The sequence below is a fragment of the Lipophrys pholis genome (genome assembly GCF_963383615.2).
Source record: "Lipophrys pholis genome assembly, chromosome: 22".
NCBI lineage: Eukaryota > Metazoa > Chordata > Actinopteri > Blenniiformes > Blenniidae > Lipophrys > Lipophrys pholis.
Genome location: NC_137644.1, coordinates 6,717,889 through 6,735,672, shown reverse-complemented (window position 1 = coordinate 6,735,672; position 17,784 = coordinate 6,717,889). Strand labels below are relative to the sequence as shown.

Sequence of the window (17,784 nt, the reverse complement as noted above, 5' to 3'; positions counted from 1 at the left end):
GCCTGCTGTGGATATGTACTGGGATCTATGTGAAGCTTCTCTATCATTCATACTGCATATACTAATACAATTGTACAAAGTCGGACCTTTTTATACAGTGCGAATCAGCATCTGTTGCATATTTCTGAATATATGTACTATCATTGTGAAATTATGTGAAAACTCAATAAAAATATTGTTGAGGGGAAAAAAATGAAGTTGTTTAAGCTCCAATCATCTAGACTCAATTTCCCTGCAGAGTTTCTTCATAAAGTACACTGTGAACATGAAAACGCCAAAGACAGAAAAGCCCAGAGTGAAATCCAGGGTTAATCCAAGGTTTCCCTTTTTCCTTCAATTGAAACTTTTTGTTGCATGATGCTTTAATTTGCTACAAAAATTGGAATTATTCAAAGTGGACGTGTGTTTGTGAAAAAGTATGGGGCCATTGCATGGCTCTGCGACTTCAGAAACACTAAACAATGCAAACCACTACTCCACCGTGCCGCCCTCACTCGCCACCTTCAAGAGAAAATCTCACTCCAGTGGACACGACTTAACATTCAGAAAAAGAGCCAACGTGGTTGCCATGGCAGCCTAGTTACCACATCACGCTTGCAGTGTGAATCAGTTTTTACTAGTTTTCCTGGTTTGCAGTATCAGATCCCTGCAATAAACCACCGGCAGCCCGGTCACGTCGCTGCATGTGAATGCACTGACAGCCCAGGTCGTTCCCACAATAACAGTGATACCGACCTCTGGCTGCACACAACCAGGGTCTCCTCTTAATCCTCTTAAGACATGATCACATTCACTTCCAGAAATCCCTCGGGAGTTCGAACACTGCCCGGCACCACGTGAACTCTGCTGAGGCGACAGGAAAACTGTCCGAGCAAAGGCCTTTCACCTCCTGGGGACGGTCGGAGGGGGTTTCTTTTGGCCGGTGGAATGTCCCCTGAAAACACAATAAAAGACGACGTGTATAAACACACAGGGAGCAAACATCCCTCTGACAGGCTGGATGGGAGTTAGCTTTCATTACTCAGGCAGACATCTCAGACATTTCCTGGGAAAACCTCCAACTTCACTCCTTCTTCGGAGTCTGGATTCTTTGCTTTATCTCGGGAAAACGCGCGCGCTGCCCCCGGCTTCCCACTTCCAGCGTGGCAGAGGTAACGGGTTCATCTGTCGGGACTGGTGAAGACGGATTGCATAAACAAGAGCTTAACCGTTGAGATGGATGGTCGGCCTGTTACGGGAGAGACAGACTCCCCGAGGGGCACAATGCAAAGCGGCCTTTCCTGTTCGGCGCTGCAGGGCGAACAAAAGATGCCCACTCCACAGATACGTCAGCGGTAAAAATAGCCTTACAAGGTTAACAAGGAATGCAGTCATTTGCGAGGCCTTTCCTGCCAAACGGTTTATCGGTCACCCCGGGGGAGAATGCCAGCTCCTTTTCTCGTCGCTCAAAGCCCAACTCGATGCCCGCAACTCCTTCTCTCTTCCCCTCGCACACACAAGCTCAGAAATAAACACCCGCACCAGAGGCTTGGATTTTCGTAATCGTCCTTTAATTGTCTCCATCCACGTGTAAACACGCCCGCACGCGAGATGTTCGCTCCCGAGCTGACGGAGGCATCATTTTAGGATTAGAACCAAAACAATATGTGGGAAATAAGAAGAAGGGAAAAAAAGACATTAAACAGAAGTCCGTCTGTGTCAACACGACGTGAACTGCGCAGTGACTAAGCTCTCTGCTATGCACAAACTTGCCTGAAATGTGAAATTGGGAATCTTAAAAGTTTATTTTGGACCGACATGCAGCTCCATTTTGCTCTCCGCGATCCCAAATTGTGCCATTTTTTTTTCTTCTTCTAATCCAAATAAAGGGGGGAAAGAGGGATCTGCTTCAAACCATATAAGGGATGATTTTACTCCCGATATCCTTGAAACGTGTGTATTTTGCAGACTGGTTCCGTAACAGCTGAAATAATCATTGAGTTTTAAAACATTGTCAGACATTTGCTTCTCATCACTTTCACGAAGTGCTGAAAGAAAGAGATTTTTAGTTGGCTGTTTAAATGGGGATTTGAGTAAAATATTACAATATTTATATATTTTTAGATGAAATGTCACATTGAGATCTTGCTTTGTTTTTAATAACTGCATTTTGACTTATTTTTGCATATTTGGATCTATTTAGGGAGCGAGCACTCGATCGGTTACTGCCAACAGTACAACTTCCTTATTGACTAAACTAAAAGTTAAAACAGTCAGGATTTATACTTCTGTATTTTTAACACCATCTTTGTAAATATCGTGCACAGAAAGAGCTTTCTGAAGCCTTTAATCACAACCATCGACATACATATCAGGTTTGAAATGCTGCTGAAGTTAATGAAAGCTGCGTTACCTCAAACTGAGCTGGATCACGGCGTCTCTGGGTAAATTATGTCCGATTGGCCCGAGTGTAGAGAGCAGTCGTTCTTTGCAGGTTCACACTCAAATACTTGAGCTGAGTTATATTATGCCAGGTTTTTTCCCTCCAGAACAGCCTCAGTGGGCTGGAATGGCAAAATGACGCCATATTAACCTTAAACTTCAAAATTTAAAAGGGGTCATATTATGCAAAATTCACTTTCTCATGGTTTTCCAGCAGTAATATGCGTCCCCATAGTGGGGAATGACGCCCCAGAATTTAAGATAATCCGTCATCTCTCTCCCTGGCTTATTCCGATTTATAAAAAGTGTGTTGCTCCAACGGGCAAATCAGAAATCAAACCCTATATAGTGTCATCAGGGGTGTAGCCAATGACAATCAAGGTAGACCCTCCCACAATTAGGCAGCTCTGCACTGGCACATGGCACCACAAGCCTGTCCAGCTCACACAGACACAGCAGATTCTGAATGCAGCTCATTTGATCCAATATTCAACTTGCTGAAAATCAAGGAAAAGCTGGATTTGGGGACGTGAATGCAACATTTTCGGACCATGTAAATTTTCACAAAACCAAACTATTACTGCAGAAAATGACTCCAATCTCAACATGAAGCCAATTTTAATGAAACCTTGTGGTGTAAAATACAGCAAAATGTCCCAAAAACTTCTATACCCTTTGCATTATGGGTGTTTTTACAAACTCCTCCCGACTGAGGCTGGTTTCATAGCAACAAGGCAGCTGGCTTTCAAGGCAGCATCACCAACATCTCGGCTCAGGTCTTGTGTTAAGTCACTACTCTTAAGAAATTTGTTTAAAAAAAAAAAAAAGAATGTTTTCTTTGAATTTTCTAGTTTGCTTGGTCGATTGGCCAACTGGGAGCCTCTTGCTGGCCGGTTTTGGCTCACAGGCTTTATGTCCGACGCTTCTGTTCTGGAAGGACGTACAGGTCAACCATACCTGATTTACAAAAGGACATTAACAGACTTTCCGGATTATCGTCTTCTGTCGCTTTAACCATTGGTCGGCTATTTCATGATAGTTAAGTGGCCACATTACATAAATAAAACACAAACCCAAGTGCCAGAACGTAATATTTTCTTTCTTTAAACCAGCTGCTTGCATGCCCAAAGAAACCGAGTGGAAAAACAGTGGAAAATACTTTTATCATTGAAAAGCTTCTTATTTGTTTGTAGATGTCCATGCTGCCAAACTGTGACCCCGTCCACACGGACATGGAATCTTTGGAGGATTCAAATAAAACCAACAAGGCCTGTGACTACTTATGCACGATGAAGACACTTAACTTAATCTGAGAATGCTAGAGTTAGGACATTGTTGGATTACGCCGTGAATAACTCCAGGGAATTAACAGTAAATTATTTTAACTGCCTCCTGGCAAGTAAAAATCTAAAACTAGGATGGTATAATGCTGCCAAAAGTCAATGCACATAACCACAACGATGTTGATCCATGAGGATGACGAGGACACATGCCAAGTCAGAGAGATTAGAGAAGTTGTGTGGGAGAGATGCACACGAGGGGCCAGACCTCCAGGATGCTCCCTGCTTCCTGTTTACAACGGGATGGAGTGTCAAGGCCTCACTAAAGTGTTTACTCAAGTAAAAAAAAATAAAAAAATCCCAGCCTCAGTTTGTACATCCATCGTGCCGCACATAAAGAATTAAAGAAGCTACATCTGGAGCAGAGATTCACGGTCTATTGGAAAGTCTGTTGTGGTTGGAAACTCTCTCTTTGGGGAGGAAAACGATCGCTCATCTCTTCTGAAGCTCCAGCTCTGGCAGCAGGAATGTGGATGCAGCGAAGTCTTTGTCTGCGGCGCGCCATCTGATTTATGTCAGTATGTAGGATGGCAGCACAGGGAGAAGGTAGACACGGTATGAAAAGCCAGTCGAATATCAGAGGAATTTACAGGAGATAATCAATGAGATAAATACTAAGTTCAGAGTTTTACTGTAATAAGAGTTTTGTAGCACTGATTAATCGTTGGATCTAATTGACCTTTGAATTTTTGCATTATATTGAAATCACTAATTAATCTGCATTTTTTTTCCATCTTCCAGCTTTTGTTTTTCTTTTCTTGATTATCACGTGATTTTCTGAAGTGTCAGAAGAACTTCAAGGCTCCACAAAAGCTTCTCAACAGCACAGATGAACATAATGTATATTAAAATGCTGTGATTCATGAAAAATTATTTCTAACCTTTCACATTTCTTTAATTAACTAACAATAATATAGTGATGAGAGTCACAGGATCAGAGCCCATACTTATAAAACACTTGAGTATCGAGTCCACATTTGAACTTTAATGGACAACCAATGAGAATTTGTTCTAATTAAAAAGCCTTTTTGCCTCATTTAACATATGGAGATATAACACATAATGATATGTATATGTTTCCTTCGTATATATTAATTTCTAGTTTCGGAGCACTTCAATGAATTTCCTGAGAGAGTTGAAGGAAAAACTATTTGCAGAAGGAGTGCACACAGACACACACAATCATGGAAGACCAGCTGTCTTGTAACAATACAAACACACCAGAACAATGGATTATTCTCATAACAACGTTCCAAGTTAAAATGCATAGTTTTTGGGTTTTCGTGTCAGAAGTTTCACATTTCAATGGAAACGCTGAAAACGATGTAGCTAACATGCCAGGCCACTAGTGGGTGCAGTTGGTTGTTATTGTAATGAAACCACACGCACATACCCGTTGTGTTTTCATTGACTTTGAGCACCGTTGTCTTATAACGTAACGAAGGTTTTCCGTTTTCAATTGAAAACATCATGTAAATAGGTATAAGTATTAAGAATTATGTAATGCCAGTTTGGTGCACTGGGTGGCAGTTGTGAGTCACCGCACATAATTTTTTTTTCGCTGATGCCAAGAACCCGTTAAAGGTTCTGCACTTACCTGCATTCAAATTTGAAACAGCTGCTTCAAAGACTCACTACACCACCTTGTGGCACAAAGCAATATTGCAATATTGATGAGGTTTATGCTAGCCGTTTCACTTAAATAGATCAGTTGCTTTAAGACCACATGAGCCGTTTTGTGGCCGTGCCAGCGGCCCGTCCACTTAGCCCTCAGATTTATTTCTAAACAAGCAAAGGGCAGCACGCTCTTATACCGCACCCTTAATGACTTGTGTGTATTAATCAATGGCGCTCGCCGCAGCGCAGCGGCTTCATTAAGATGATCTATTACAGGAGAGAGCGACACTCGCACGCCGCCTCTTCTCTTCTACACTGCCAGTCACTTCGGGTAACGGCGCAGTGCTGCGCTCAGGTACGGCAGAGATCAGAGTGAGAACATCCACACCGGAGCTGCTGGCTGATTAATGTGACGCCACCGACGGCCAAGGTCAGCGCCGGGTCTGGCAGAGGCACGCCAGCTCTGAGCCGGAGTGAGACATCATTTGACAGCCGTGAAAAGAGGAGAGCAGATCATAGCTGGCAAAAAAAATCTCATTTAATCCCGTAAAAAAAAAAAACTTTTCTCACCTGTTGTGGCCTCTAACTGATATGAAGTTTTCTTTTATCTAGCAGGGCTAAAGTTGGCGAGTGCAGGGTGACTCGATGCCAGCTCTCGCGTGTGTGGTACACTCCAAACTTTTGTTCGACTTTATCCAAGGAAAATTTAAGCAAATGAATTCAAGAGATGGGCAGATTACCGTCTTTAACAACTTGTTCCCATAAATGTATGGATTCCTGAAGAAGACTAAAAAACAAAGTCACACAATTATGTATTCAAGAAAAAAAGACTTCAGAGTTCCAGATTTGATTGAGATTTTTAGGAGCTAATTACATGTGAAATCTGTAAAGCTACATGAGCAAATAAAATTAGAGGCGGGGCCGAGATAATCTATGAGCATTTCTATTGGATTACAAATAAGAAAATCCCACCAGACCTTTTTAGAATTTAGATTTTAAAACTGTTTAGTAGAGAAACAGATGAACATATAACTGAACCGTTAGCCTGTAGGCAGAAAACATGCTTTTGTTATTTCAGGGATTTTTTATTTTCTTCAGAAAATCACAACCAGTATAACTCAGCTTAATCACAATTGGCAAAGCCAGAACAGTAGTGATCATTTTGTCCAAAATCTAAATCGGGTCCCCAAATGGTAGAGCAGAGTTATTTTCTTTGTCACGGGGTTATTTGGGGACGGAGTCAAACAGTGTGTGAGACATTGTCAAGAGTCACAGCTTGTATTGGCCTCGGAGCCCCAAGCTGCTGCCTTCAAAATGACGTGTTTATCAAGTTAAATCCTCTCACTTCAACTTAAAAGTCAGCTTGAGCTCTATTTTACACTCCAATAGGGACTCTAATGCTTTAATCAGCACTCATCCGGGCGGTAAAATATGCTCTATTTAAACAAGGGGGGGGTGGGGGGGGTGCTTTTAGGAAATAATTTCAGAAAACAATCTACGGGGGTCTGGAAATGCAAGACAACCCAGCGAGAAGCGTCAGTGTTCCTATGGAAGTGTCGGAGTAAGCTGGAGGCCGGGGGGGTGGGGGGGGGGCAGTTGGACTGAGCTGTGCTGGGCAGAGATCTTAATACATGTGTGGGAAACCGCTCTCTGCGTGCTTTGCCAAACTTGTTCTCTGGTCTATAACCTACGCAGCAGTTTGGAACGGAGCAGCGGTTTCAGCTGGGCTTGTAAAGTTTCTGGCTACGAGTGTCTGCAGGGCTGAGCGGACGGGACGGGGTAGAGGGGGTACTTAAAGTGACTTTACACTCCAACCCCACAGACAAATCCCTTCAGCTTGGACGGGACTGGATTGAATAATATTATGTTACAGCAGAAATGTCCGTGCATACATACATATTGGTACAAACGCACAAAAAAACAAGCTGCACCAGTTTCATGCATGTTCAAGTTAGATTTACCAAGTTCCTAGTGATTTTTTATTTCTTGTAATGACAGTATCATCGGCATAAAAAAAAGTAAATCGCTGTTCTACTACAGATTTCTGCAATGCATTATTCAGTCTCTTTGGTTGTGTGAAGCTCATATGTGTGTATTAGTAAGAATCTGGTGGTATGATAATTAACTGCTAGATTGTGATATCCAACAACGTTACAGTCAAGGTGATTTAATGCCATTTCTCCCACAATACCATGTATCATTAAAAAACTTGCATCTGGATTTTACAAAACTCACTTTTAGCAATCTTAAAACACTCATGAAACATGAAAACTATAAGAACTACACACACCTCAAAAAACAAAGAAAAACACAAAATAGTAACCTAAAACTTGAAAAACCTCGACTCAAAAAACCCGAGAAATAAGTCCACACATCAGACTTGTGCCTTTTTTAACATGATATATGTGATATCCAACTCAAACACAAAGAATGCTGCATTAGACATGAAAACTCATCAATTCAACTGCAATAAGAAAAATGAAGAAACAATTAGTAAGTGCACTTTAATATAAGGACAAGTCGCAGTATATAGATGTATCTTTGATTGCATATTTAAACTGATGAGGATTAATTTACGGAGAAGAGACAATATTTAGGATATAAACACAGAGATAGATATAGATATACAGATATATTAAGTTTTGGACATGCAAACACTTTGTATTGCAGTTTTCTCATCGACTCCTCTCACTTTGTATTTTTTCAACATTTTTTGATGATTAAACACATATGAAAAGAAAAACAAACGGTAAATCAGTTTTAATACTGAAATTGGCAATAATATCGATACGACGTATGAAAGTATTTCAGATGTCTTATGTTCGTGCCGAGCACTGGAGTTTAAACCAGGTAATCTCCAAAAAGATTGCGGCACGCAAGAACCTTTTCTGAAATGTTGATGCTTGGCTATAAGTGCGTTGTGAGTGCGTCACTGAAAAGATGAAACCTGCTATCACCCCCATCAGTCAGAGCTGTTGTGTCTCTGGCATCAACAGGTACCGTACCAGCAGGTGTGTATTATGTGGTTTCTTTGTGGGCCGATAATAAATAACAGTTATTCGCCTTCAAAAAGCCGCCTGAAACAAGACGGCTCTTCAATTCAGACGATGAAATGGGAGTGTGGGAGAGGTCGGAGGAGGACCTGGAGTAACCCTCCTCTCCTCTCCCAGCAGCTGCTGCTGCGACCCGAAGCACAAGCCGACTCGTTTACTGGCACGAGCGGAATATCAATCCGGTGACAGGCAGAGTTTTACACTGTCAAAACAGTGATTATCAGGTCCAACCGGGGCTGAGGTGGCAAAGTGTGAGAATTAAAGGGGCAGGTTAAATCAGGACTCACACTCTTGGCCATGTTTACACAAAACTTTTGTTGCAATTTACGTGACAACAGTGCTCTGAGCCACTGAAAACTTTTTGAAAACGTGCCGACTCCGTCGCAGGATGGAAAAAGCTGCTACTGGTTATTCCCACCACAGCTGTGGTAACTAATTGTTGATGGACATTAAGAAAGTTTATTCCAGAAAGTCATGACTCCCAGTCCACATTCTCCTGGAACTTGGTAGTTTTATAGTTGACTGTCACTCTGATAATCAAACTTGGTCGTCTGTCCACTAGAATGTCCATGGACTCCCATTTTTAATAGAAACAGCATTACGTTCTCTGCGCACGTGTGTGTAGTTTCATTACAAAAACAGTCAACAGCACCCACTAGTGGCCCTACATGCAAACTACATCGGTTTCAGCATTTCTGCCATTATTGTGTAAATGGACAGTGCTTTCAAAATGTTGGACGACAAAACCTTTTTTTGTAACAAAAACACAAATTATGCATTTTCACTTGAACGCAGTAACTAATGTGCATAAATAAGGTACAATTGCGTGTTATTTCTGTGTGCTGTTTTATGAACAAAAATCTTTTTTAAGCATCCACAAGCTCGAATACAATAAAACTACCAAAAAAAAAGAAACCTCTTATTTACCAGCTTGGGAGTGCATCAAAGTCATGTTTTCTATTGTTTCACAAAGCCTGGCCGGTACTCGCTCTCCATTTCCTCCAGGCATAAACACTGTCAGCTCAGGAAACACAAAGCAGGCCAGGACTGTTGTGGAGGAGGCCTTCATCTGTGGGTTTATTTGCAAAAACTGCTTCACATTACCGATGCTGACCTGCATCTGGCCGCAGGAGAGTCATGGTGTAGATACAGCAGCAGGACAAAGGCTCATATCTCTATTTAGAAATGAGAATGTAATGAATTTAGTTCATTTAAATGAAGTGTTACAACAAACATAACCAGAAGGGTTTGTTATAAGTATATTCCAATACATTAAATGTACAGTGCTCGGGTCAATAAGACAAATATTGGTACCGTATTCTCCAGACTATAAGTCAGAATTGTTTATAACAGTTTGGCTGCTCATGTGATTTATTTGAGAGAACTTATATACTCGTAAATACCATCTGACAACACAACGCTGCACAAAAAAACCTTGATTAATACCATGTTTAATCATAATAAGGTGCCACTTACAGTCCAGAAAATACAGTAAATGTTCTAATCCCATCAAATGTAATCAGATTTCTGGCTTGATGCCGTTTATATTCATCCTATTCAATCTTTTTGTGGCTTTTTTGTGGAAGAAACGGCTGTGAATGGATAAGTTCACTGCATTCTCGTGGCTAAATTGGTTAGGGCATTAATTTCTTGATAAATGCATCTGGTACATAACATGTGGCACCGTATGGGGACTGAATCAAAGCGCCAGATTTCATTGCATTCTTTGTATTTTGAGTTGTAGTCGTCAAAACCGGTCATGGTTTCGACACCATTGCGGTGTGAGGCCGCATTTTCAAGGTCTTGGCGTTCATATATTTTTACATTGGGGCTATGAAAACTTGCAATATTGTGTTGTTCTTCTGGATGGGGGATAGGTTTATCTGGAAACTCCTGCTGTGCACCGCTTCCCATTCCACGCAGCATGAAAATCTATTAGTTGAATCTTAAGTTGCGCAATTCATCATGGCAAGCTTGCATTATGCAGAGTTACTTTTTTAAGAGTTTTTAAAACAAGTGGATGACAATTCAAAGTGCCTCAGAAGTTAAAAAGATTTCAGCCAGTTTCTGGAATCTACCATTGTAAAGCCATTAATGTAGCATCAACTACAACAATGCACAATAAAAGTCATACCTGAGTAAATAAAAATGTAGACAATGACGGATAGTGCGGTTACAAATGTTCCGCCGTCCTGACATGGCGGGCCCATCAAGACACTCATCCTCCTAATACATGACATTGAGTAATAACTGCGTTGGTTCTGGGGAAGATGGTTTAAACATGTGTACGTCCTGACCGCAGACCAGGACGACTGTAACTCAAGCCACAGGCCGAGGAGACGGCTGCTGGAGCGTTTATCCTGCGTCCTGCTTCCCAGTAATGAATCCTGCTGGTGTAAGCCAGCAGTAATAACGGGGTGCCTTCTTGGGGGAAGTGGTCCTGTGTTTTGTCTAACCCCCTAATCTTGTTTTCGCCCCAGGGCTGGCATGCACACATCTTCCTTCACGTCCACTTTGTTTTTAGTGTAAACCCTCCAGTGGTGCCAAGATGCAGCACGACGTTTGACTGTACACTAAAGAGAACTTGAGACCTAATGAAACCTCAGAGTTGCCCCATGGTTTTCTGTTTTACGTCCTGTTGTCCAAATATGAGCCGTATTAAAACCACATGTACACAAGCTGCTATGGAAAACCATATAAACACTAATGGAGACAATGGAGCACTCAGAAAACATCCAACACCCGCTGCTTTAATATCATAGCATCTTTCCAGGAAAACTACAGGCTGCTCTTCCACAACTATTTAATTTAAAGTTTCATTTGCAGAAATATTACAATTGCATCAAACCTTTGGTGTCAACTTCCAGGGAGAGTAGCCACGATACCAAGGCCCTCGCTGCGTTTTGGGGAGCCATATGTGTGTGTGGTTTCATGACAAAAACAAACAGCAGCCACTAGTGGCCCAAAATGCCAACTACATCATTTTCAGCATTTCTGCTGTCGACATGTAAATTGTTTCCAAAACATTGCCGAGTAAACAATGCACTTTCACTTGAAACATTGTCGTATAAACGTGGTCTTCAGGAGGGATCAATCTTCACTAAACAGTGTTCCAGACCAGCAATGTAATGGTGGCAGATAGCTACCATCCTGAATTAAAGCCGTACGATTACCTCACTTTGAACAAACATGATAACGGCTGCAGAAACCCTCTATTGAGAGACAATCACATCTTCTTACAGGTTAATTATCTGTATTTTTGCAGAAAATTCCAATGATGCATTAGTATTTTCTTACATTAAAGCTACCATTTTATCAAATTAAAGTCAACTGCTCTTTTTAATGAAGTCCAGATTTGTGAAAATAAGTGAACTCTGCATGAGCAGCCACAGTGCATGTACAATATGTCTGGCAGCCTTGTGACAGAGACTGATAAGAGGGATATCTTGTACCTAGCTTGGAGTTAATAATGGCTTATCTCATGGACGTTTTATCAGAGGTCTACAATGTGATCCCTGACCCCGGGCTGCGGCTGAAAGCCTCCAACCTCTCCACTAACCTCCTCCCAGGAATGTCTGGTATCTCCTCACATGTAGACTTGATCGCGGCCCCGCGGCCTGCTGGCGCGATGCCAAATGGGTTGTTTAACATCTGGTTAATGCTTCTATTTTAGCAACTAAAAGCCCTGGAGTGTGCTGGCCTGGGTTCACCTCGCAGCCTGGCACGCAGCGAGCCCGTCCGTTTGGCTGGAAGCTCTTTGACAGAGGGGATCTCTCAGGATGGACACCTCCCAGAGAGACGAGCCAACGTGGAACTGCGACACTTGAGGAGCAGAAACGTGTCCCGCCTCTCTGACTGGGTTCACCTCACGAGAACCGAGCCAGATGCCATTCAGTCCTCAGTCCGTCGTGTTTCTTGGCTGGGTTTTCTTGGCCCCGGGGCTTGTTCTCATTCAGAGCTCTGACAACTCGGGGACTATCCGGCTTTCACAAACCTATCGGAGGTACCACAGACCTGGTCGGGAGCGACGCCGGGTCTACGGCGTCCAAAAGCGGCATGACCACAATAGCTTTCACACATCGTCAGAGAGCGTGATGGCAAACTGTTAAAACGTTGAAGAGCATGCAATACGAGACCTCTCGGGGCATTTTTACAAGGAAAACAACAGACCTGGCTCACAGATTCTTACCGTGATCCGTAACCACTTTCACAGTCCAACAGCTTGTACAGGAAGTGGTCTCCAATCTGGTTGCATAACACTTTGGATTTTACCTTGATACTCGTCTTGTGCAAGTTCGACCCATTTTTGGTGCTTGAAATGAGTCTATGGGGCATTGCAGTGGTTTAGCACTCCCAACTCCTAGTGAGAAAGTGCCCGGTTCAAATCCGATTTGGGCTTCAGGGTCGAAACTTTCTTCCTCTCATGCATGGATTTACTCCTGCTACTCCCACAGTCCTCCTTTACACAACAAGGTTTTCAAGGTAAAACACAAAACTTTTCTTGTGCTAAATAAATGGATCCCAAAACACAACGGTGTTCGGAGCCACTGAAGAAAACATTTTGAAAATGCTGTCTCGGTCTTCGTGGAAACGTGGGAAAACACAACTTTTCTGAAACGCAGTTACAGCGCATGCCCTCAATAAAAAGTAATTTTGCACATGCTCAGTAATAATGCAATAATATCTGTAAATATAGGTTTGTCTCACTTTTACCAAAACAGCAAAGCAAAAATGAAATCCATTCACCTTCTAGAATTATAATGTCTTTATATCTATACCAACATCATCCACTTTAGGGTCATGAGGTTAAAGCCTGTCCAGCATTCCCTTGGGCGAATGGTAGAATACACCCTGGAGGAGAGACCACCAGTCAACCAAAAGGCCAACGACAAAAGACAGCCAACCAATAACTGAGGATTTCAGGTCTGAAACTTCACCATGAGCCAATTTCACCCCCTCCCCTCATACACACACACACGGAGAAGGAAAATCCACTCAGACAAGTGGTGTAAGGCAACAGTTTTAATCAGAGAGTGCAGCAACAACAAAATTAACATGTTAAGACTAATTTTAGGTTGCACCTGTGCGAGTTATGTCTTGTCTTGATAGGGTAAATTACAAAACAAGTAATTGCCTTCTAATTTTCTACATTTGCATTTCAAAATGAGGTGCTGCGTCCCGCCACACTTAAGATGCTTTGGCAGTTTGTGCCTGACCTGATACATATTAATCCCATTTTTACAGGACCTTAATTCAGGTTTAGAACCGAGGCCGTAACGACCATCTGCAGACACGCCATGCAAAACTCTCATCAAGGACAAGTAATGGTTTTACTCGCAACTGAGGTTGCACTTTCCATAATAATTATGGTAATCACATTTACAAAGAGTTAATAATCATGGGGGAAAATGAGCACTATTGCGTTTGCTTGAGAATCATTCTAATTTGGCTGGACTGAAACGCTGGGCTGCAATTCCAGTTAAAACCTGATGAGTTCAGGCCTAAATAACTATCATTCCTGTACCCAGTCGGAGCTGGCTTCAAATACTAGTCAAAGAATGAATTCAAATAAAGGCACAATACAACAGTCAGACCCAAATGATTTTCAGTATTTTCATATGTGTGACCCTTTATGTCCTTGAGATGTCCACGACATGCCTGTGCAGAATAATGAAGTCCTGAGATGGTTCGTGCCTGATGAGTGAGTGATTATAACGATAGGACTAAAGAGCAGTGAGTCAACCAGTGTGTGTGTGTGTGTGTGTGTGTGTGTGTGTGTGTGTGTGTGTGTCTCAGCTGCAGAGCAGTAGCAGCCTGAGGGCACCTGATGGCACTGCCTAACCATCCCGTTTCCTGACCAGCACACCTGGCAATAAAAAGGCTTTGTGGTTGTGTTACATCTCCTGGTAAACACAGCTGCTGGCATCGTGGAGCCTCACAGGGGAAAGATCAAAAACGGTGCAGAGAGACGCCGGCTGGCGGGCGTGTGCTGCCGTGCCTGCATCGTCGTGTTATTTGTAATCAAAGTTATCTCACATCACTATTGGGATTTCTCCCTGTTTCTTCATTTGCATCCAATTCAAGATCAATCTCCAGCTTAGGTTTCGGAGGAGTTCTGTCAACATGTTTTCAGGTTCAGATCAGCAAACACTACGAGTGGCGTCCAAATCAGTAGTACACAGAAACGAACACAATGCAGAGGAAGAATGATGATGCATAACCTTCAGCTTGGTGAAGTTAGTAGCACAACTGTGTGAATGTAGCTTGTTTTCTTCGTGCATTTGACAGGAAACTCCTTGTAAGATGCATCACAGCTGTTTTCGGAGCATGTCGGCTTCCCAGGCCTTGTTTACACTGGCCCCGCCCACATTATTGTGACATGCAGCTTTGTGAGGCATCTCTTCGGCACCGACGGAAACAACAGCTTCAGACATGAACATTAAGGGCACGTTTGCATGTTTTCAAGTGAAAATGCAAAACTTTTGTTGTATTTTGAGGGTTCATCTACAGTAGTACGGTGCTCAGAGTCACTGAAAACGCAACTTTTTGAAAACGCTCTGACTCAATCTCCAGTACCAACTTGTGTCCCGACATGAAAACTACATGGTTTCTGCTGTTCCCAAAGCGTTGCAGTGTAAACATGCAACTTTCCTGAAACAAAAATGACGCGTTTTCACTTGAACGGGTCCAAGGCAACAGATTGAAACCAAATGTTGTCCTTTCATTGCATGTAAACCTTGGAAGCTGAGTAGAAAATGCACAATGGACCTGTAGATGCAATCAGACGTAGATTTGAAGGTTCATTCGAAGGTCGCTAAAAACACAATGAGGCTTCGCTCTGCACAGATTTCAATACTACGATTTTGTGAGTGCGTCTTACATCAGGAACCTTTAAAAGTAGCTTTGTACAGAGAAAAATAAACTCTCCCACACTCGAGCCAGTAGTGGATTTAGTCTTCTCTCGAGTACATTCAGTCACATATAAAAACAGTGTGGAGGCTCAACAAGCCGGGGATTGTTGTTTTGATCAAGTCATTAGGGGAGAACGGCCAGGAGAGCAAAGATTTCCTCAAGAGATTTTTTGCCCTTTGTCATTTTTAAAGAGTTTGGCCTGACGGAGGAGAATTTTAGGGAGCCTAATTAAGGAGATAATGTCTTGTAGATGCAAAAAGAAAACCTCTGGGTACTGGCGTGCAGCTTCAGAGCAGGTCGCAATTCAATTATTTTACACGGAGCACAACATGAGGCCAAGGCTGTCTCTTAAAAGTCAAATTCAACCGTGGGATTAAGCTGCTTTACAGGAAATAAATGGCCTTCGTTGTCTGCTTAGCTCTGGATCCGTCTCTATTCTCGACTTTCTGCTCACATACGGAGCCAAACATTGAAATATCACTCAATCCAAAGGTGCATGTTCAGACAACACAGAGTAAACACCGGTTTATTAATGTGCAGGTGCTTTATAATTAATAACGTCTGGTGAGCAAGCCTCGGACCCATTGTCTTCTTCCCACAATGCAACTAAATCCATCTGTTCGGATTCGCTTTGTACCTTTTATTCCGTTTGTTTTTAATAGAGTTTTCATTGTGAGACGTAGAAAAGGGCAGAGGAGAAAGCTCACATTTCACAGGATGTTGCATTTCAACGACAGATGGGAGGTATTCGCTGCAACATTGAGTGAATACACATAGAACACATTTCAATCGGCAATGCAGTTTTAAAGGCTGCAAAAACAAATAAGTCGCTGTTCATCACTGAGTAGTTTTAAAAAACGGTCCAAAATTTCCTGAAAATATACGATGAAAAATGATAATAGCTAAAGTTTTTCCAGAATTTGCAAAGTCCCAGGCCTTGTGTAACGATTGAGTGACGGTTGTCCACAAGTGCAAAACAATGACTTTTCACTGGAATCGTCATGTGAACGGAGCCTAAACCACAAGGTCCGTGGGAGTACACCAGATACTAAATGCCGGAAAAAAGACAGATGAACTCTGCTGTGTTGGAAGATATCCACATAAGATATTTCTTGCTATGTTTATTATGATGAGGGGCACGATGCTACTTTACAATGAATGTCTACACATAACCTTTAAAAGTGACATCAAACCCAACAACCTGCGTCCTCACATCAAGTCTTCTCTTTTGTTGCGGTTGCATGACGTCCTGCACGGCTGCTTCCATATGAGACCTGATAGCTGAGGCCGGTTATAGCCCATAGGAGCGTCTCGTTCAAACAAACATGGGATGGGGGGCCATCTACCTACCACACAGCACAGCGGGAGAGGGGCCTGGGGGGTGGGGGGGTGGGGGGGTGGACTACTGTAGCCATGATTGACACCGCTTACAAAAAAAACCCTCACTTCTATTTAAAGCCCATGTCTGCCATCCTATTCTCCACGCAGTGGCTTTTCATTTCTATCCATGATGACTCCTGTTGAGAGATGGACCATTGCAGATGAAAGAGACGCGAGCTGGATGGCGGATACATTCGAAAACATGATTTATGGAGGGAGGGGGGCTTTCTGTGAGTTCCTTATTCATGAATAACATTAGAAGGTTTAACAGCAGCATCTGCTTGACAGCTGGAGTGTGGAAAGGTAGAAAATCAACAAATTCCCAGGACATTTGGAAGCATTTAACTGAAGTATGCATTGTTTACACTGGAGTTATCCTCTTTGTGCACAGTCTGTAATTGTTGCCATTTACAAAGACTTCATAACTTACACCCGCTTGTAAAAAGCGGGGTGTCTACTTCAGCTACAGGCAGGTGCTATTTGGGAAAAAAATTCTGTCCTCGGCCAGTTGGGGGGGAAAAAAGAACAAATAGCAGTTGCAACAGGAAGCCAATTCTAGTGACCAGCACTGCTAAAAATACTAAACTGTGCCGCGAGAGTTTCTAAAACAGGGTTCCTACAGGTTTCTACAAGCTAAATTTAAGAACTATCTAAAGTCTATCTAGAACCGATTTTAATGCCAATTTCAAACCATACTTCACGGTCAGCGTAAACTGGCTCCTAATTGGAACAGGGTCCACTAATGTTACTTTCTTTGCAGTTTGGACATTTCCCCGACACCTCTAAACACAATATACAGCAAAAACAAATGTATGGCAACAAAACTTTAGTTTGGTCCCTAATGGCTAATTTTGCAACGATCATTCTTTTCGCTAATTCAAAAAATTAAATAAATCAAATGTTGCTATTTATTTGTGATTATTTTATTTTGAATACAACTCAGGGGCCAGAACATAAATGCATAAAATGTAAACAATAAAATAAATAAAATGAACCAAAAACCAAAAAAAAATAAGTTTACAAATATAGTTACTGTATATCAATAAAAAAATGTATATCAA

At 42.2% G+C, this 17,784-nt stretch overlaps 1 protein-coding gene across 2 annotated transcripts in view; it reads right to left on the bottom strand.

Annotated features, from left to right (window-relative positions):
* Positions 1-17,784, bottom strand: part of pawr (PRKC, apoptosis, WT1, regulator) — a 66,029-nt gene that overhangs the window by 22,415 nt on the left and 25,830 nt on the right. The gene's annotated exons all lie outside the window — the stretch shown is intronic.